This window comes from Ochotona princeps, chromosome 19, assembly GCF_030435755.1.
Source record: "Ochotona princeps isolate mOchPri1 chromosome 19, mOchPri1.hap1, whole genome shotgun sequence".
Lineage (NCBI taxonomy): Eukaryota > Metazoa > Chordata > Mammalia > Lagomorpha > Ochotonidae > Ochotona > Ochotona princeps.
Window position 1 is genome coordinate 10,662,279 of NC_080850.1, and position 22,651 is coordinate 10,684,929.

The following is a 22,651-nucleotide window of genomic DNA, read 5'->3' on the forward strand; positions in this document are numbered from 1 at the left end:
GGACATATCATTTGCCTCTTCAGTTTGAGAGCCCTCAGAATTTTGGCAATAGTTCATGCCCTTACACGACTTGCAATGGAGTATATCTGCACCAATGAGGAGCTTGTATAATATGTTAACTAGATTTTTTTTCTGCTTCTGATAATATTTCCTCCTTTCCTTCAATGTCCTCGCTATATTGCCAGTGCAATCAGAAAAGTTACTTCAAACTGCGGCAGACCAGTGCTCCTTCCTCATTCTCTTAGTATGGCGATTACGACAGCTCTCAGAAGGCATGTGATGAGAGCTGTATTCCTCCCCGAGGCTTTTAGGCTGAGTAGCCACAGGTGTCCAGTCATGCCATTTATGCCCAAGAATCGTACTGTACTATTGAGGAAACCACAAACTGAATGAATCTCAGAAAAAAAGACTCTATGTATGACCTTTACTTCTGAAGACAAATGTAAGTTAACCTGAGAGTCTTCCTACCACCAACCCCTGATCCATGTATTAAGGAGAACAACGTTTTGTTTTGTTTTGTTTTGTTTTGTTTTGTTTTGTTTTGTTTGGTTTGGTTTGGTTTGGTTTGGTTTGGTTTGGTTTTCTCTAGGTATTCTTCAACAATGTTAGATCATTGTGGATTTTTTTCATGTATTTTTTCTTCATGTAATGTCATCTACATAACTGTCAGACTTACAGAGAAAGAGATGTTATATGTTCTGCTTCACATGCGTAGATATCCTCAACATAAAAGGCAGGGCCAGGCTGCAGCCAGGAGCCAGCGACTTATCTAGATCCTCCATGAGTGCCGGGACCCAAGTACTGGAAACATTCTGTGTTACCGCTCAAGAGGCATTAGCAGGAAGCTGAACTCAAAGTAAAATAGCTGGGCCCTGAACCAGGACTTCCATATGAAATTTGTCACTCCAAAGTAGCAGCTCAATCCATTGTATCACAATGCCTAACCTTTACAGTATACCTTTATATAAAGTATTTGACTCCCCACATTATCATGTATCTCTCATCCCTGCCCCACAGAACCTGACATGTATCCTTCCATGTTTTTCCTACAGCTAAATTTTAGTCGTTGCTTGCTTTACAAAAAAAATAGGGTATTATATAGATTTCTGTCTGCTACTTTATTTACACATAAACTTTTGGTACTTAGAGTAAATATCTCTCACCTCAACTGTTATATGCATTCGTTATATAGGTGATGAACACTGATGACTCTCTCTCGAGTCGTCAGAGTTCATCACCTGTATAACACATGAATATATATATAGGTAGAGATGTATGCAATATTATATATATATTATATGTGTACGTATGTGTGTATATGTGTATATATATATGTATATATATATGTGTGTGTGTGTATATATATATATATATATATATATATATATAAAAATTACAGCAGAGTTCATTCATGACCTAGCTCTCTTATACTGCTCTCCACTAATGATGGCAGATCGGGAAGGAAAGAATGGAACAGATAATACATCTCAAAGCACCAGGAAGAGAGCAGGTAATTCTCTCAAGCATCTTTCATTATTCATTCAGTGTTTACCAGGCTCACAGGACTTCTCTGCATTGTCTTCTCTTAGGTATTCACAACACTTACCATGGGCAAGGGGTGTGTGTGTGTGTGTGTGTGTGTGTGTGTGTGTGTGTGTGTGTTTGAACAATCCTTGTATTCCTGCATGGAGGAAGTAATAAGGTTGACGGACTTTGAAACATGTGGAGGATATAGACAGAGGGAATATGACAGTGGTAGGTAAAAGATATTACACACTTGTGGAACAGCCTGTTCAAGAAAGAAAAAACAGATGGAGTATAATATGTCACTTTTTAAAAAAGATTTATTTATTTCTGTAAAGGTAGATATACAGAGAGAAAAACAGACAACAGAGCGGAAGATCTTGCGTCCACTGATTCACTCCCCAAGTGGTTGCAACAGCTGGAGATGCACTGATCTGAAGCCAGGAACCAGGAGCCTCTTCCTGGTTTCCCATATGAGTGCAGGGTTCCAAGGCTTTGGGCCTTACTCAACTATTTTTCCAGGCCAAGGCAGGAAGCTGGATAGGAAGCAGGGCCTCCAGGATAGAACCGGTGCCCATGTTCAAGCCAAGGACTTTAGCTGCTAGGCTACTGCACCAGGCCCCAAATGTCACTTCTATAACAAGAAGTGCACTGCAACTGAGTGATCCCAAACTGGGGCATAAAAAGCCAGAAAGGGCTGCAAAGAGCTCTGGATGAAGAATAAGAAAACTAAGAAAAAGTTCTGAAGCATAAGAGGTCTGGTGCTGGGATAGGAAAAGGTCAGAGCTGTGGAAGATTTCTTTGACCTTCTGACCTTTAACCGTCAAGCTGGATTGTGCTAGAATGACCAAAGGTTAAAAAAACACTTAGTGAACAGCTTTTCAAAAGTTAAGTAGAATGCACGTAAGAACTCAATGAAAAGAGAATAAAACTGGTTAAGAGAAAATACAGACATGGAATGTGCTCTGGATTCCACACAGAATTTCTTTCCCTATTGTGTTGCTGAGGACAGGTATTGCGCAGAATTTCCTCTGGTGATGCGAAAAACACTTGTTCCTGGGGCCAGAAAACTCCTCTATTATTAGTCAAGTTCTCCCTCAGTTGAAGTGGGTTATGCTTCCCTATAATTTTTATCCCCATTGTCCTTGAAGTTGACCATGTGGCCTTCTACAAGTCAATTCTTCAGAATTTACAGTCAGCTATCACTTTTATCTTTAGACATCTCTGGGTTGATTCACATCAAGTTTCTTTAGTCATTTATTTTGCTTGCTTGCATACAGTAAGTACTATAGCAAGTAATTAACACCTACACATAGTTTGCATACTACTACCAGTGAGAAATATTTTTTTTTCAGAGGCTTTTCCCCTGTTTTTGAGAAATGTATCTTTTGACACTTTCCTCTGTAGGAAGTCAGGTGCTGATTATATGGGGAATAACAGCACTGGAGTTTTTCGTCCTATATATTTTTATTGAGTGCCTGAGTGAGGGAACTATGGTGCTTGAAGCTAAAAAGTTTGACATTTGTAAATGGTAAAAAAAAAAAAAAGCCAAAAAATTTAAGACACACAAAAATTTCTAAGAAATTTTTATTTTCAGGGCTCAAATATTAAAATTTACAGGAATGTGCTTATCCATTTAAACACTGCCTTGTCTCCTCTCAAGGTGTACCATATTGTGACAGAGACCACATGTCAGACAAAGCTTCCACTGTTTCCTATTTAGTATTTTACATAACAAGCTGGACAGCAATAACTCAGAGGTCCTGGTGTGGAGTGTAGCCTAGAAGTGTTTCCTACACTTCTCAGCTGGGAAAAATGTGGAGATTTTTTGCCCCATTCCAGTCCCACTGAATCAAAATCTGCATTTTAACGGATCTCAAAGTATATGCTTGCTCATCTATTTTGGAAGCAAGGTTGGTGGAGGGTCCCGCAAGTCTGACATAGTAAAGAACTACCCTGAGAGGTTCAGAAGACAGCAGTGCTGGTTTTGCACCTTTGGGGAGTAGGGCCTGAGATGGTACAATCACCATAAGTTCTAGGACACCCGGATGTCCCTGCATTCTGAACGCATTTGGAAAGCAGCTAGGGCATGTTCTTCCACATTAGAAACCTTCCTTTTTTTTTTTTGCAGGCTTTCTGCCCACCACCACAAAAACAATAAATTCTTCCTCCCTTCTTTGAACTTTCATACAACAAATAGTGTTTTGCTCAAGTGTTTCAGCAGTATATATCACTGGTAGATATGTCAAGTGGAATGGATTCTACATCTTCCCAACTACATGGCCTCTCACCTTTCCTCAAACCTATTAAGCATTTCTCACTTAAGATCCCTTGTGTGTTGTTTCTTCAGTTTGGGAGAGATATCATTCAGTTCCCCCTCTTCAGAAACGCACCCTCTAAGCTAGGCCTATTTCTAAACAGATGGCTTTCTAAAATCATTTTCTACAGGCGTTTTGTTTTTTCATCACCTTATTTCTTTCTTCTCATTGCACTTAAACACTTCATGCCATATACTTATTCAATTTTTTTTTAAAAATTATATGCCTATGATAACCAACATTCTGTTTTCCTTCTTCAAAAATTTTAGTGCACAACACCTATGAACTAGGTGTTGTTTGTACCTTACAGGACAGATGAATGCACCTAGGAAAATGCCTAGGTTTTACAAGGCATTCAATGAATGTCTGTTGAATAAACAAATGAATGCATTTCCTTTGAATACACTCGAAGCAGAGCTTATGGCTGATACCTTATAGAATGTGTGTATCCACTGTTAATTATACTAAGTGTATAAACACTAGCTTATGAAAGTTAGTGTCCACTGAGCAATCATCTTTGGCAGCCACTCAAGTTGACAGGTACTTTACTCTCATTTAAACGTTTCAAAAACTGAGAATTTAGGTAGTCATATCACTTAAATAAAACTGCAGCATGGGGCCCAACACAATAGCCTAGTAGCTAAAGTTCTCACCTTGCATGCATCGGGATCCCAGCAGCCTTGTTACCCATCCAGCTCCCTGCTTGTGGCCCGGGAAAGCAGTCAAGGACCACATAAGAGACCAGGAAGAAGTTTCTGGCTTCTGATTCGGATTGGCGCAACTGCAGTCATTAAAGCCACTTGGGGAGTGAATCAGCAGACAGATGACCTACCTCTCTGTCTCTTCTCATCTCTGTATATCTGACTTTCTAATAAAAATATATAAATCTTTTTAAAACAGCAGCACGTTTTTAAACGCAGGCATTGTCACCACAGAACCTGAAACAAAATCAATGTAAAATATGAATAAACAGTGATAAATAAGGTATTGCTCATTTGTCAACTGTTAACATCTGAATTTTGGACTTCTGATCTTCAGAAATTAAGATTTGTGATTGGATTGTCCTAATTTTTTGAACCATCACTGCAGAATCCCTAGGGAAAGACATATTAGCGTAAAAACGCACCAGGACAAGAAACAGACCTATAACAGAGAGTGGAATTAGCTCTTACGAAATTCTGTGGATTTGACCCTAAAACATGTGTTTTTGTTCTAAGTTAAAGAAAGACTAACACCCTATTACAGTTGTTCCTTGACAGACACTTAATTGTACATCAACTTCTAGAGTGTTAGCTCCAAAAAATGAGGGACCTATGCCATCACAAGAACTCTAGGCTTGGAAGGGCTTTGTACTTGGACTAGTCCTTGGTTGCCATGGTGAAATTCTTCAGAAGTGCTTAACGAGGTCTTCCGCATTTTCATTTCCTGAAGTGTTCCATACTTACTTAGCAGGACTTGCCTACAGAAATATAGTATGGTATTAATACTGGAATCAACAGAGACGAACAAAGCAACTTATAGAATCTAAAGAATCATCATGACAGAGATCATATTTCAGAGTTATGTGAAAGTGTTGGACATCACAGTTTTAGCTGAGATAACTAGTCACAGACAACTGGAGAAAGAAAAATAATTTTGAACTCAAATTCACACTACTATAAAAAGTCAGTTCTTGGGACATTAAAGACTTAAATAAGAAAGGCTCAACTTAACATCAAGAATAACATTTTTGAGACTACTTGTTATATTCTTTGAGAGTACCGATTTCTTCAGATATGACAAGTAAAAAACATGAAGTTCAATCAATATATCTACATTAAAACTAAATACTTATTTTTCAAAGTGAAGCGTTCCCTGCTCAAGTCCAGAGCCAAGTTCTCTAAAAGTTTTCTTTTTTGTGTAATATTTATGTATGCATATCTTTCTATCTAACTATCTATAGATAGATAGATAGATAGGTAGATAGATATGCATATACTTGAAAGGTACATTTACAAAGAAAAAGAGAGATCTAATCAGCCGTTTTACTCCTCAAAATGCCACAACAGCCAGAACTCAACAGGTTTGATAGAGCTTTTTCTGTGTCTCCCACATGGCTTCAGTGGTCCAAGCACCTGGGCCATCTTCTGCTGCCTTCCCAAGTACATTAGCAGGGAGCTGGATCAGGTGTGGAGCAGCTGAGACAGGGCATAAGCATCTTAGGCCACAGCCTTACCTATTAACTCACAAGGTCAGCACCTAAAAAGCTTTCCCTCCTTATCCCCTTTATTTTTTTTCAGAGCTTCTGCCTTGTGCATATGAAAGGAGAGGGAGACAATTGGAGAGGGTAGTTACTGGGTTAGACAGCTTTTAGGGTCACTGGCTAGGGCACTCAGCTACCTCCAAGGAAGACTCCTTAATGAGTAAAAAGAACAAGGGTACCAGGATTTGAATTCCCCACATTTAGGACATAGAACTATGAGCATGAAACAGGAGGGACTAAATAAAAACCACAATAGTTAATAAGCTCCAGAGTTTGTCAGTATAAAGTCATGAAAGGAAAAGAGATGATCCTGGAACAATCAGTTGAAACAAAGTAGAGAAATGCTCAAAATTATCCAAGTTCAACTACAGAATGTCACAGAGCCAACTGGAAGGGTTTTTGCTTCGCACATTTTGTATAATATCAACATGAAAATAATGACAGGAAACAAGCATAAGCCTTTGTGTAAAATGAGAACTTCATGCTTATGTTAAATTATAATATGTCATAAAGCCAACTGGAAGGAGGGTGTCCACTGGCCACATCTTGGATATCTGAATATGAAAATAATCACAGGAAGCAAGGATAAGCCTTTGAATAAAATGACAACTTCATGCTGATGTTAGAAAACATATTAACTATCCAGTTAATTAATTAAATGGAAGGAAGGAGAAACCTATACTTCTGGCAGAAAGTCAACTCAGAAGTCTATATGGAATTGGATAATCACCATTCACAAATTTTATACTCATAACTCGGTTAGGCAACAATCATGGATGAGAACTTCATCTTATATGCAAATGAACATTACAAGAAAAATCAAAGATCTCCTTACAAGACATTTAGGACATGTTATTCATTATGGACGTACACAAAGTTATCATTGTCAGAAATGAGACAAGCCAATATTTTTGGCCTCCTGATAAAACATACCAACAAGAACACAGCATGATTTCTCTGGAATTCCTTTCAGAAAACACGAGGCACAATAAAACATCAGATTCTAAAATAAGGAATATTATAAAAATGACTGAAATAACCAACAGAATGGGGGAAAAATCTGCTCAATTACCCAACAGCTAGGTGATTAATAGCCAGGATTGACAGAGAGCTCAGAAACTCAAAAAAGAAAAAAACAATCCTATTAAGAAATAGGCAAAAGAAATGGAGTTTCTCAAAAGAACAAACTCAAATGGCTAACAGACATATGAAAAAATATTCAGGCTCCCTAACTATAGGGAAATACAAATTAAAACCAACCACATTGAGGTTTCAGCAAACTCCAGTAGGATTAGCTTACATTCAGAAATCTACTAAAAACACCTACTGGTGTAGATGTATGGAGGATGTGCATATATGATAATCCTATACAATTACATTCTTAAGCAACACATTTTATGTAGTATATCTTACAACCAAGAAAACTTGGAGAAAATCACACAATATTGAACGTATGTTCATTCTCCAATATATTTAAACCCCACTATTTCCTGCACGTTGGTCTAAGAACTTTATCTTTAGGGCCAGTTGCAATAGCTCAACTGGCTAATTCTCCACCTCCAAGCATTGGGATCCCATAATAGCAACAGTTTCTGTCCTCACTGCTCCACTTCCCATCCAGCTCCCTGCTTGTGGCCTGGGAAAGCATTAGTTCATGGTTCAAAGCCTGGGAACCTTATACCCAGAAGAAGCAGCTCTCAGCTTCTGGCTTTGGATTGGCTCAGCTCCAACCACTGTGGTCTTTTGGGGGAGTGAAGCAGTGGATGAGATCTTATATCTTTCTCTCCCTCTCTCCATAAACCTACCTTTCCAATAAAAACAATTATATCTCAAAAAAAAAGAATGAAAAAAGGAAAGAATTTTAGCTTCAGTGCAACTATTCCAAGCTATCGAGTCCTCTGGAAATTCCCACTCCATTTCCAACGTGTAATGCAAATTTAAAGCCATTCAAACAGATCCTAGTTATTGTCTTTGCGCCTATTCATGTGTGTGTATGTTCATACGTTTTTTTTCTTAAGATTTACTCTGTAAACAATTATTACCTTTGTTTAGAATAGTAGAGCCAGTCTGTATGATGCAGTAAATGATGCTGCTCTATTCACTGACCATAGCCAGCTCATAATATAGTTCTGAGGTGCACAGATGGAAACCACTTCAGAAGTCCAACGGAAAAATCACACGCCACTCAAAGATTATTTTCCCTCCAATCCATAGGTCATTTGCTGTAGCAAACACAGAAATAATACAAGTGGGGGAAAAAGGTATAAAGACTTCATAATATCTGAACAGCTTTGTTGGAGAGTCTGTCTCAGAGGAAGAGAATAATATTTTCCCATCTTCAGATATACTTGATTATTTTTGAAAATCACAAACCAAAACAGAAGGCAGCTGATTGAAAGATAAGTTGCAAAGGCTGACCAAAAGAAAATGCATTTTGTTTTTTCCGTAAGAGATTCTGCTTGGGTCCTGCTGCTAAGGAAGAAGCCAGAAAGCAAACCCTTCAGAGGGCTTTCACAGTGAGAGTCACATCCGGTTCATCAACAGCCTCAGAGAATAATGTAGTTATAAGAAGCATGACAACAGCAAGACAGATGATAAAATAAGGAAAACACGTGCTCAGCACAATGGGACAGAATACAAATAACCTTGTTACCAAACAACCAGAGAAAGGCTAGTAATATTTGCTACGAATAAATGTCTTAAGATCTCCGGTCAAGCACATGTTTAAATGAGAGCTGGTGAGGTCAACATCTTGGTTGGTGGCTTGATTAGACTGTAATTCGGATAATAAATAGCAATTCAGACTTTGAAAGGAAATGTTGCCAAGAAATGAAAAAGCTATAAAGTGATCCTAGAATGCCAAATCCGCCACCTATGCAATCATCCATACATCCATTTATTCAATTATTTATTTACTAGAGATGATGTAAAGAAAAATAGAACATAAACCTGGCAATGAATGATGAGAATTCAAGGAAATCTATGAACGGATGAAGACTATTTCTGCCTTCAAAGAGCTGACCGTCTAGCATCATGATTTTCAACCACAACAGAGAGAGGGTAGACAGTATTTAGTTGCCAGGGGCTGTCCCCACTGGAGGATGCTTAGCAAAGCTCGGCTTCTACTCACTAGGTGACAAAAGCTTTTTTTTTCTTTATGCATTCACACAATCATCAACATTAAAGATGGCTCTAGGAACCCTGAAGGCCCTCCAGGGGAAGAAGGCAAAGCATGACATGGGATCAAACACCTCCATGATGGGAAACCTTTGATTTCACAGAGGTGGCAAATGTGTTCATCAATCACTGCAATACTGTAAGCATGTTAAAGTGGAGGAATTTAGTGAGGCTACACCCAGGGTACTATTGTGTTAGGGCTCAGGAAAAGAGCAGATAACATCACATTTAGAACACACAACTCTGAAAACCAGTGAAAATGTAAAAGCTGTTTTGGCAGATTTCTAGTTTCTTTAACCTCTCATTATAAGTAGTTGAATATGCTAGAATATGTTTCAGTATCTATTTTTGTGTCATTGAAATATTTTCTCCTGGAAAGTGACAACCATTTGTTCATTCATTCAGGAACAATACCAAGCACAATTCCAGATACAGTGTTAAGTTTATGATGCTGGGAGATGAACAAAGATACAATGCCTGCACTTGAGAATATGAAAGCCTAATGAAAAGCAATTTAGTCACAACACATTTTCCAACTTTTATAAACCTTGGACCAAACAGCACAAGATTCTAGAGGGTTACTGTTTTATTCTTTCAGAACTTCGTATGCTAGATGATTTTGCAGACATGCAAATAAAAAAATTCTAGCCATCTTGGTCTCCCGCCAAGGTGGCAGGTGTCTGAGTACTGTACTATCTTCTGTTTCTTTTGTAGGCACATTGGCAGGATGATAGACTGTAAGCAGAACAGGCAAGACTTTCCTCAGGTCTCAGATATGAGAGGTTGACACCACAGGTGGTGTCTTAAAATACTGTGTCACAATGCCAGCCACAGTTAATTATCATGACTGGTAGTCTAATGCCCTCTTAGTAGATGTGAATAGTGAATTTTTACAGATAATACTAATTAATGTTCTGAAGTATAATCTCTTCTTCCAACTCTTGACACAAAGATTATATATGTATGTATGCATGATTATGCATTCTTTCTCAAACACACAAACATCCACAGACAAGGAAATACTATCGAGAATATCTCATAGGTGCCATTACTCTGTTTTGTCTTCCCAGATAAACCGGCCACCTTAATGTTCAAACCTGATAACTTCCTCATATGTATGAATTTTCACAACTATTCTGAAAGCTCCTTTGCAACTCACACTGCAAGAAGACAAACTGATAGATGCGACCTTGGATTCCTTTGGGATTCAGATTCTCCTGCTGTTATCATGGAACACACAGCACACAACCAACACTTCACTTTAGCAGAATACACGGCCTGGACTGAAGAAGAAGGTAGTTGGTGCAAACTTGCTGATACTCATCATGGAGACAGCTTCAAGAACATGAGTGACATCAGTGTATCCACACAATGCCATGTGTAACACATTCATTTCACTTGAGCTGCCTGACTCGTAACGCACTGTTACATATTTACAGGAGAGACTAATTAAGAAGCATTCAGCCTACAACACAGCATGTCGCACAAGTGCAGAAAGTCTCCCAAAGCTGTCAGCTCTGTCCAGAGCCAGAAGCCAGGCATGGCAGCAGCCTCAACCTTCATCCTTCCCTCTGCCCAAGCATGTCTGGATATTCTCCATCCCCACAGGCTTTTCAGACACCACTTTTGGATTCCGGTAAGTATGTACCTATTAAGAGAGCTAAAATACAAGAAAGCAATCAGAGCTGTTTTTTCAAAATGTGTAACTCTGAGTAGGCTGAGCAAGGGTAAAAGTGCTGGGCTGCCTCGAAGGGCCAAGAAGTCAAGGTCAGCATCTTTCTTGACCATGCTGATACTACTAAAGGGACACACACATTTCTGTGATGCGAGGAAACCTCTGTGGGGTAACCAATGTATGAGTCTTTGTTCTGTCAGCCCCACTAAGAATTGCAGGAGGAGCACAATCTTATGTTTATTCATCACTGGCAGATGCTAATACATTTCGGGATCGACATTTGGCAGAAATATGAATAAACACAGAGAATTCACAATCAGATATCAGAGCTGGAAAGCTGAATACTACTGATGGATTGATTATGTTTTTGAGCTATTTAGATAATTGGACATACTAAGTACAGAGCTTTCTGCAATGATAATGGACCTGTCCCATTGTGGTCTATTTAACAAACACTTGGACTATTTTTTTAAAACTTGTTTACATTCCTGTACATTCTAGCTCTATTGATATTCTGTCCTTTGAATTACAGTGTCACCCTAGCAACGCTCCAGAGAAAGTTGAGGAGGCCATCACTATTGTTAACCCATGTTTTCAAAGTGAATGAAAGCCAGCCCTTTCCAAATGACTCAGGAGCTGATTTTTTTTTTCTTACCACATCACTCCCAAGAATACACCCATGTGATTGTTAGCCGAAGATGGAGGTGGCAGGGAGAGGGATACCTCTATTGTCGGTTTCGAAATAAATGCATATTTCCATATACAGTTTTTACTGCAGAACTCTCCGTTGTCATACTTTTGCTCAGATCTCTTGCCTAAATTCCTATCATATCGGTCTCAGCTCATAGGTCCCCTCTCAGAAAGTTGTCAGTCTATCTCAAGCAAATCTGCAATGGGTATGCTTTATTTGAATATCTTCATAATACTTATTATGTGAACAATTATTTCTTCACTGTTTGCTTCCCCCAATTATTATGGAAACAATGTGAGAACAGTGATCACCATTATCTTCCCAAACACGATGTGTCTAGAGATTAATACAGAGCACGGGAGGAGGTTGGGATATGACCGTTATGAACAGAATACATGAACATTTAGTATGCTAGGCTCTTATACAGCAGCAATCCCTTGCTGCAGAACATGCTGCCCTGAGCTGGGATGAGATACTAACCTCAGGAGGGTTTTTTTATTCCATGTGATGTGTGGTATTTGCTACCTTAAATAGGCAGACCACATTATCTGACAGTTGGCTTATTATAGAAATGAATGCCTCACTCTAAGCACATCTTCAAGGTTCTTATTTTAAAATTCTCTGGCTCTTGCAACTTTCTAGAAAGAAGTCCTAGCTGAGCACTTTTGTGCATTTTGCCTAAGAAAGAAACATTAGCATTGGTCAAATGATCTCAAGTGTGTATCCATAGCAGGGTGTGTCACTAAAGTTCACTGTTAACATTGCTATGCATTCATACGCCTTCAAGTGACTCAGTTCCCAACAACACACAACATTTTCCTGGGAATATAATTCAGAGAAAACTTGTTGCCCTTTTTTTTCTTTTTTTCCTTAAAATGTTATCTAGACACCCCTGAATTGTTCAGATCCATGTGTTTTCTATACTGAGTAGACAAAATGCCAAGCTAAGGATGCATAAGCAGTACAATTAAAAGTTACAGAGCTAATGGATTCCATTGAATTACAAGATTGTAGGCACTTTTTTCTTGAATCCATTAGCTAAACAGTAGAATTAAAGTTTTTCATCACTTTTCTGTAATTCGTAAACTGCTCTAGGACCTTGATTATGGCTGACAGTTTAAATAGCTTTGATCCATGGAATTTCAGGAGGTTCCTCCAGTGAAGTTTAAGTCCACTTAGTAATTTCCCTTCTTTAGCAGGGACACACAGGGTAGCTTTTCCACGTCACTTCTATTTTGAGTTTTTGGTCTTTGTGCATTTTTAGGTTGACTTTAGTTTCAGTTTCACATACAAAAATAAAATAATGGGAGAAGGCTATCATTGTTCATGCTAGTTAAAGTAAGTCAACAAATCTCTATGATCATTTATTTTATTTTATTTGTTTTTACGTGATTAAGTATTGAATGCCAGCTACAGTTTTTGAGTGGTGAGGTAGTGATTTCCTTATTTCTGTACTCCTGAGAAGTTAGACCTGACACCACAGCTCAGGTCAACCTCTGTCACAAAATTTAGCAGATGAGTTTCAGAATTTTAATCTCTCTGTTCACAACAGGAAGAAACAGCAGCAAGTAAAAAACCCTCACTCGTTGCTGAAAACAAGTTTGGTAAATGATTCTACAGAAGACAAAAAATTATGAGCTTGCCTTGGAAATTAAAACATTAGTTGGTGTTTTTTGAACATAGATTCCATAATTTGAAGATGGATAGTTTATTGGAAGTTGGAGGAGGGGTTATGTGGGAGACAAAAGGAGTGGGAAAGTTTTAAAATTGTTTCTGCACAGAGAACAGAGAAAAGGCTGCTTGTCCTTCAGTGATTATTTCAGTTTTATGTTTTTTTTCTTAGTTTACTTGAGGTATGAATTATTGGACCCTCTGGGAGGAAGTCTGTGCTAAAATTGACAGCACAAGAATAGTCCAAACATCAATTTTATCATGAGTGAACTGGGGATTATAAATATATAAGATTCCTAATATCGATTATATAATGAAATGCTATAATGGAGTTAAAATACTTAATATAGGTCCCAGAGTAGTTAACAACTTTCTGCTGCCTTTTCTAATTACTATGTAGTGAATGACCTATAAGTAACCCCCAACTAATACTCAGGATTACCTGCGCAATTAGATTATTTCTTTAAAAAATAATTTATCGATTGCTTTTATGTTTCAATAAATTGCCCAAGATTAAAAGGAAATGGAACCACCTGAAGAATTATACATTTGAAAGTTTTCATTATTTTCCTAGAAAACTTTTTCGCCCAGATGAATAATAAAGAGAAACCAAGAAAGGAGAAGATGATAATATGCACACCAAAGACTCTGAAATGATGGTATTTGACTTAAACTTTAGAAGTTAAGCTGAATTATTTCATTCAGTCAACTTATATTTTTTCTTTCCCCTAAACATCTGAACTTTACATTGGGCTTAAACATGAATCAATATAAGATGGATGAAATATTAGTTTCATCATTTCACCAAACTTTCTCATTTAACAGTGTTTCCAAAGAATCATTTCTAAAATTACATTTTAAGGCAATTTTCCCACCTGCATTATGTTTTTGAAGTTCATTGTTCTTGGGAAGTAAAAGATTCCAAAAGCTATAAAGCAAAATGTCACATTCTAAGTTGTAGGTAAGGGTAATAAACTTGACTTTTCCTTGTAGAGCATTTCAATTAGATACTTAGGCACCCGGGGCAAAGGATTACTGTATTTCCTTTCACCAATGAATCGTGCAAATGCTGAATCAAACAACTGCTGAATTTGGTTGATATGAGTATCAATTAATGATACAAATAAATACCAAGATGTGATCTTAAAGCAAGCAAATGATCTGCATGATTAATATTCAATATAAACTCTGACAATCTTATGACAAATCCAAAATATTGAATGTTCCCTCTTGTAAATGCCTCCCTCCATGCTTATTATGTGAATTAATTAAGCTTTAATGTCATATAAATAAAAGTGCAAATAAAGAAACTTATTTTGAAGTGCTTATATTAGCAAAATCAGCAGCTGTCACAAAACTGTTGTGACTTAATAACATCCACTTACTGAGTAACAATTTTTCTTTCAAATCAAAATATATTTAATTGTCAAAGGGAAAAACTAACGATTAGTATGAAATTAGGTCATGAGAAAGAGGTTCATGCGGGCTTCAAGACTGCCCAGTGGAATGATCACTTAAGGACAACAAAACTATGGACAAAAAAGCTTGAATTCACAACCTGATAAAATCTCCATTCTGTAGGAATGAACATGTATCACTTTTTGGCTTTTTGGATAAGATCAAGTATAGGAAAAATAATGCAAAGCACATAAGTCCATGGGCAAAGTAGCTTTAGTACAAAATAAAAAAGAAAAGGTCCATTTTTGATTCACATTAAGGATTAATAATAATATTAATAGCAGCAACAACAATAAACTCCTAAAGATGAGGCATCTGATGTCATTTTGTATCTAAGAATTATAAGATAAAACACATAATGAAAATTCATCTAAAAATTCGCTTAGGTAAGCCCATTCACAACCTGTAATACTCTGTAATGCACATAATTGCAACCTCAGATATAAAGCTTACAAACTTCAAATATTAAAATTATATTAGACTCAGTAGCCTAGTACGTATTTGTTAAACTTTTGAAATTGTAAGAAGTTTTAGCAAATGTACTTCAATGTGTATAAACAAAAAATTTAACTCATTTTTTCAGCCCAAATAATACAACCAAAATCTATAAATATATAGAAAGGTCAAAAATCTTGGGCCCAGCAGCATGGCCTAGCAGCTAAAGTCCTCGTCTTGAAAGCCCCGGGATCCCATATGGGCGCCGGTTCTAATCCCAGCAGCTCCACTTCCCATCCAGCTCTCTGCTTGTGGCCTGGGAAAGCAGTTGAAGATGGCCCAATGCTTTGGGACCCTGCACCCATGTGGGAGACCCAGAAGAGGTTCCTGGTTCCCGGCTTCGGATCAGCGCAGCACCGGCCCGTTGCGGCTCACTTGGGGAGTGAAACATCGGATGGAAGATTTTCCTCTCTGTCTCTCCTCCTCTCTGTATATCCGGCTTTCCAATAAAAAAAAAAAAAATCTTAGTCACTTTTTTTTAACTTTAGAGACAATGCTTATTAGATTGTCCAAACATCCTACCATTGGTCGCAAAGGCTGGCACATAAGTGTTATAAATTAGATACATACTGCACCTTCTGAATTTTCAAAGAACTTTGTTGAGTGAAAATTATGTTTCTTCATTAAAAAACTTGATATCAACATTACCATTAACAGCATTATTTACATAATTAAGGGAATGAAGCCTGTGGTCTACCGTGTCTTGTCCTAGACCAGATCATCAAGATTGAGAATGTTTCGCAAAAAAATTTTCATGTTGACTCTGCATGCCAAAAATACATTGCACAATCACATACAATTAAATAAAATGTACGAAATTCCGATCTGAGTGCCCCTCTGTTCTTTCTCAGCCTGTAACTGGAAACCTGTTGTACTAATATACATGGGCATTTTAAAATGCTTGATTTTTATACTAAATTAATTTCTCCTTTTGTAAAACTTTCAATGAATATTGTATGAACCTGAGGCAAAGATACAGAACCAGTTTTAAGATTATTTTGCATAACATATTTGCAAAGTGTAAGTAATACTACCCAGAAGGGAAAAGAGCACTGGATAACATGTGTGCTACTCTCTGGATTTCAGTTCCTGCCTGTTCTTGGTGTCATGTACAACCAGCAAGTTCATCTTTTAAAATGTAAATGCCTCATGCACATTAGCTAGGAAATGATGAATTCTATTTTTGCTTTTTTTTTTTGTTAAGTACAGTGTGTTTCAAATGCCACTTCTGAACCTATCCTTAACCATCTAAGAAAGATTCAATTGAAAAAAAAAAGGATAAATGTAAAAATGAATATCTGGAGAATATTTAAGTAGGTAAGTGACACAGGAAAGAATTACTTTAAAAATGTATGTGTGTCCAACTTGTATTAATCAAGATTTTCAACAAAAAAGCAAAATTTACCAATGTTTGTTATCTACACACACACACACTCTCTCTCTCTCTCTATATATATATATATATAATATGTATTATATATATCTATCTATCTATCTTAGGGCAGACTATATATGTATAAGGGTTTCTACAGAAGTGCACGGCTGACGGGAGTTAAGCAGAAGGAAGGCTTTCCTATGTGATTTAGGCCACGACTGGTTCCTCCCTTCCTCTGCCTAAAGAGCTCATGCTCTTTCATGGATGTTTTGTTCTCACCACTGAATAAATTCATTGATTCACTCACAGGACCAATATGCAAAGCATGTTTACATTCATGATGGGTGCTTACCAGATTAGTGCTGTTTTGCTTTCTTCTAAGTGAAACTTCTCTGTGTGTTATGATTTTCTTCTTCCATTCACCATTGCCACCACTGAGTCACCCATTTTTCAGTCATCTCTATCCCTGCCTCCTATCTACAGAAACATTCTAGGCCTTTAAACACAAAGATCTTAAACTTCCCAATTATCCTCCTCCAGAATGACATTACGTTTTTCATATCAGATTGTGCAAAGATTGGCTTAATCTTCACTCTTTCTTCCTCAGTGCAGACTTGATCTCAGTGTATTTCCAAGTATCATTCGTCCAGCCTAGGATATTGTTGAAAACCATGCATAAACCCCTATATGATAGCCTAGGGTGACCTTAACTTCAAGCACATTATCAATGACTCTCCCATGCATGGTCATAGGTACAGTTCTATAAACTAAAAATGGCAATGTCATCATTTCTCACAATTTAGAAATCTTGTCAAAAATAATATTGGGTTACACTGACTCTCATTTAGAACAAAACTTTCCTTTTTGAGATGGGAGAAGGTGGGAGCTGCTTTCCAATCTGGGTTTAACACATAGCTTGAGTTCAGGGAATTCCAACCTGCTGTTGTTGGTTGCAAAGGTTTTGGGAAAAATATTCATGCCAGGAAGTTCAGACATTTGCTTAAGTACAGCAATGTTATTGAGTTTTGCTAACAGCTACTATGTCTCTCTAGCACTCTGCGTCTAACAGCACATTAGATTTATTTTTATGGCATAAACTTCAAAGAAAACTTTAGGAAGATTCAGAAAGTTTTGAGCTCACAGTACAAGAAAAGTTGAAAACTGGCAAAAATTTGTGACGAGAACAACTCTTGAAGCAGGCTACTTTACAATGTTCGTTGATAACTCCGGCTTTGAACCAATCACGGTCAAACAGCACAACATTGGCTTTTCAGAATCCCTCTGCACTGTGGATCCTCACGATGGGAGTACATTTGCATGTCTTTTATTGTGTGTGCTCTTTCTCCCCTGGTACGAAGGCTTTAAGACTCAACTATGAAGGCGCCATGATAATAACCCACTCTTCTGTCATCAAAGATTATACTTCTATGCACCATTGGGGGCTTAAACTTTCACTTTCTTAATATCATTACCCTAAGACTAGAAATTCTCATTCAGTATTTTTAATTTATCCCAAAATTTGTGTCTCTTCTGCTCTCCCACAACAGCCGTCATTGCTACAGACAAAAAAAAAAAAAAAAAAAAAACCCTCACATAACTGATTTACCAAACAGAGATGAATAGAAGTGCTATTTGATTCTCATATATAGGGCCATTTTAAACTGTTTTTTCCTTTGGAATCCTTGGGGAGGGGAAAAGACTGTTGTTAGGGGAAAAACTGTAGAATTTCATGGATGGCAAACATCTACATTAGCAGCTAGTTAGGAAGTAACACAGAATCATAAAAATAATAATAACATTTCTTGAGTACCTTCTATGTGTCTGACACCATTCTCAGTGCTCTCATGCATTCTTCAAACTAATTTTCAGAACTTTGTATCAATGCCTTCATTCACTCATCCTCTCACTGAATAAATACTAAGAACCTACTATGTTACAGGTAGCCCTACAAAAGGCTAAAGAAGTAAGAATGCACAAGTAGCGACTAAAATTTACGGCACAGAAAGTAAAGACATCGCCTTAAGTCCAGCATCCAATATGAGTGCTAGTTCATGTTACGGCTGCTACTGTATCTCCAGTTCTGATCCCTGCTGGTGGTTGGAGAAAAGCAACAGAAGATGGTTCAAGTATACGGGTTCTCAACAGGCTATGACAGATCCACATGAAGTTCCTGGCTCTTGACTTCAATTTAAATATGTGATGTAGGCTGTGAGTGACAGTGAAAAAGTAGTTATGTCAGAAAGTAACTGCAAGGTAACTATTTAGATGAACAGTATATTTTAATCAATGTCCTTTCTGGGGACATCTCAGCTGAAGTTAAAAAGGTATAAGCAACCAGTTGGGGAAAAAGAGTTTGAGGCATGAAGCTATATGGAGAGAACAAATTTGAGGTCAGAAAAGAGGAGGTAAGCCCAACAACTGGAGTTTATTCTGGGAGAGTGAAGTGGTCACCTGGGATATATTATAATGTGGACTCAAAAGCCCCAGTGGAATTTAGACAATTTTTTTCTGAGTGAACAGCATACCACAGACCATATTAATTCATTAGCAGTGTCAAGTGCTGGAGGTAGGAGTGATGGCAGAAGAACAACAAATTATTATTCGATAGCAACTTCAAAATAGAGAAATCTACAGGCAGAGAGATTGGCAGTAGTATACTAGCTTAATGAAGGGGAAAAAAAGATTTATTTAGTAATTCACACAAAATCTCATGTCTATCAAATTGAAGGTTGACATTAAAATGCTACAGACATGGTTAAGAGCTCAGTGGCTAAACCCTCACCTTCCATGCCCTAACAACCCATATTGGCACTGCTTTGCGTCCCCACTGCTCTATTTCACTTACAGCTTCCTGCTGGTGGCCTGGGAATGCAGTAGAGGACTGCCTAAAGCCCTATGTTCCTTCAACTATGTGGGAGATGTAGAAGAAACTCCTGGCTTCAGATCAGCTCACCTCCGGTCATTGCGGTCACTTGGGAGAGTGAACCAACAGATGGAAGATCTTCCTCTGTCTTTCCCTTTCTGTGTAAATCTGCCTTTGCAATAAAATTATATAAATCTCAAAAAATATTTGGGCTCTGACTCCAGAACACCAGATCCTACTTGTAGAAATGTTTTCCACAGAGAATCAAAGAAAGAGCTAATTTGTGTTTCTAAGATTTCTTTCTTTCTTCCTCTTTTTAATTCTATCAAGCTACAGAAAGTAGAATGTGGCCATAGCAGTAGGTTTATCATCTACCTGATGAGAGGTATTAATTCTCTTATTGAATAATGAATTCAAGAAAAAGCAATTTTAATTGCATATTAATTATATGCATTGAATTTTCTTTCTCAGATGCTTCTGTGTATCACAGACAAAGGGTAGCCCTTTCTTCAGATGTAACAACCATTTTGATAACTATAAAACAGGGTGCTGCTTAGCACAACTTTAAGGAAAATTGAAAAAGCCTGACTCTGAAATGTCTTTATGTAAGAAAAAAAATGGACTCTAAAAATTGGTACTCTTACCACATGACCCAGCTCTCATTATTTACCCCAAGGAAGGCAGATTCATATTCTCAGTTCCCTGTGCACTGATCCTTATATTTCCCAAACTCCAGGTCTTCCGGGTCATACCCTCTTAAACCTCAGAATCCAATGCTGCTTGCCTGAGCCATTGACCTCTACAGTTGTCTTACAGAATCTCTCTATCATTCTTTGAGTGAATGTCTCTTTTCCACAAATGTAGTCCTTTTTCTAAGGCTCCAAGAAACAGTTAAAACTGGTGATTAATTCCCCTTTCTCACATGCTCACTTCAAAGACACTCGCCCTTCATGGGCTCTGTAGTTTATTATCTCTTCTTTTGAAGCTAGCAAGGTTTAGTTTGCTTTAAGATAATAGTTTTCTGTCTTGAATATTAATGAAGATGCTCAAGTTTGGAACACATTAGGGTAAGCACCATAAGAAGCAATCAAGTATATCTAATATATCCCCTATTCGACTGAAGCCTTTGGTTTGAGAGAGGAAGTGGCTTCTACTGAGTACCTACTACGTGCTGATCTCTATCACATATATTTCATGCATAATTCATGTCTTGATTGCTTCAAAATACCACAGAGATATAAAATACTCTGTCAAGTGAAGGGTACAAATAATTACTGATGTCATCAGGGGAAATTATTGATGAACCTGAAATAATTTCAGTAATGACAATGATCGGGAAGGAACATATAGGTGATACCACCAGCTCTCTTGAATCAACAACTCCCTCTTATATCATAAATAGAAATCCCAAATGAATATGATACTTCTTCTAACAGCAGGTCATATAATGAAGTTTTTGTCTCTAAAAAGCATTGTGCACAACTTCCAAGTGGGGTTTTATTTCTCCATTTCAAAGGATAGAAGGTGAACATGATGATAATAAGATCATCAGTACGCAAGGAAGGTGAAAGAGCAGACAGATGAGAATGAGCTTGGTTCTTGAATGAATGATCTCACAGAACTAAAACATGCTGAGCCGCCCATCTACCTCTATATGGCTACAGGAGAGGTAAATAAAACTTCTACAATGTTAGAGAACCTGTATCATGAGCCTGATTCACATAAACTCGGAGTAAACTTAGTAAAAGCATGCAGTGGTGAGTGTCTCAATGCTCACTGGTTTGTATTTCAATGTTTATTTTTGAAGTAACACTAGCAGTTAAGAAAATTTTAGCTGGTTTGCAAACTCAGCAGCCTACAAAGCTGATAAAAATGGCAAATGAATTTGTCAGAGTACCCATGTTCTTCTGTCTTGAAAGAAAAAAAGGTAATATGGTAAAGACCTATGAAGAAGAGAAAAGGGCAACAGGAAAACAAAGAGAAGAAATTATAGAAGGAAAGGAGGTGGTGGTGGTGAAGATGTACGTAAAGTATTGATTCATGCAACTTTATTGCCTCATTTGACAGTAGAAGAACTACCAGATGAGGAAGCAAACTGTAAATGATCAAAGTACCAGTATAAGGTTCAGTACACACTCTGAATAGAAAGGATTTCTAGTAAGCAGAAGCATCTCATTCTTGCTTAGCTTGGGCAGCAGAATAAGGGTTAAGAGCTCAGGTGAAATGATAAGAGATAATCTTATGAGGAGATTTAGATGTCAAGAAAGGGACTTGGGCTTCTCTTTAGAAAGAAAATCTCTGGAACACTTCCTTGGGTAAACACTGGCAGAGTCAGAGCAATTTCTTAGAGTAGTTTATTAATCTAACAAATCTCTATTCAAGTTGTACTCCATGGTGAGCATGTTGAGATTGTTCTGATTATAGTTATATAGAATGGTTATAAAGTTTTCCAATGAAATCATCTCCATGTCAGAAGGGACTGAGTGGGCATCCATGAACGGGAAAGCCCTGGTAACTAAAAATTACCATAAAAGTTTCAGACCTCTATGCTTATCTTAACCTAAAATATAATATTTAATAACTTAACATTGAATAAAACTAATCAGAGAAGAGACGTTCTAGCTTTCTGTTTTATACATTTTCCTGTGCCTGGAGTCACCATGATGTCCTTGCAACACTGGTGGAAAGCAGAAAGTGTAGGGAAGCCTTTGATTTGGAAAATGTGAGAGCTGTACAAACAGGACATGAACAGTTCACTCACCTTTGTGTTTGCTGTTTCATTTTCGCACCATTTATCCAACACAGCTTTGTTGTGTTCTCCACTGCAATCAGGTATTCATTCAAAGTGTCTTAAGTACAAAAAAGTAGACCATTGATCCTTCTGCTTTGCCAACTATGCTTGCCCAGAATGCAAGACATTTAAAGGAAAAGACATGTGGATTAGACTGTTTGTTGAAGTATGCCTCACCCACAATTTAAATCTATTCAGGACCTCAAAATGCTGCATTTAAATTTGGAAATAGGAGTGATACTGATGTCGATATTTAAGGTGAAGTCCTATCATGTTAGACTAGACTCTAAATCCTGTGTTCCCAAAGAAGAGCATAGAAAAAAAGAGAGAGGGGACACAGAGAGCAGACTAAAACACAGAAATGATATAAC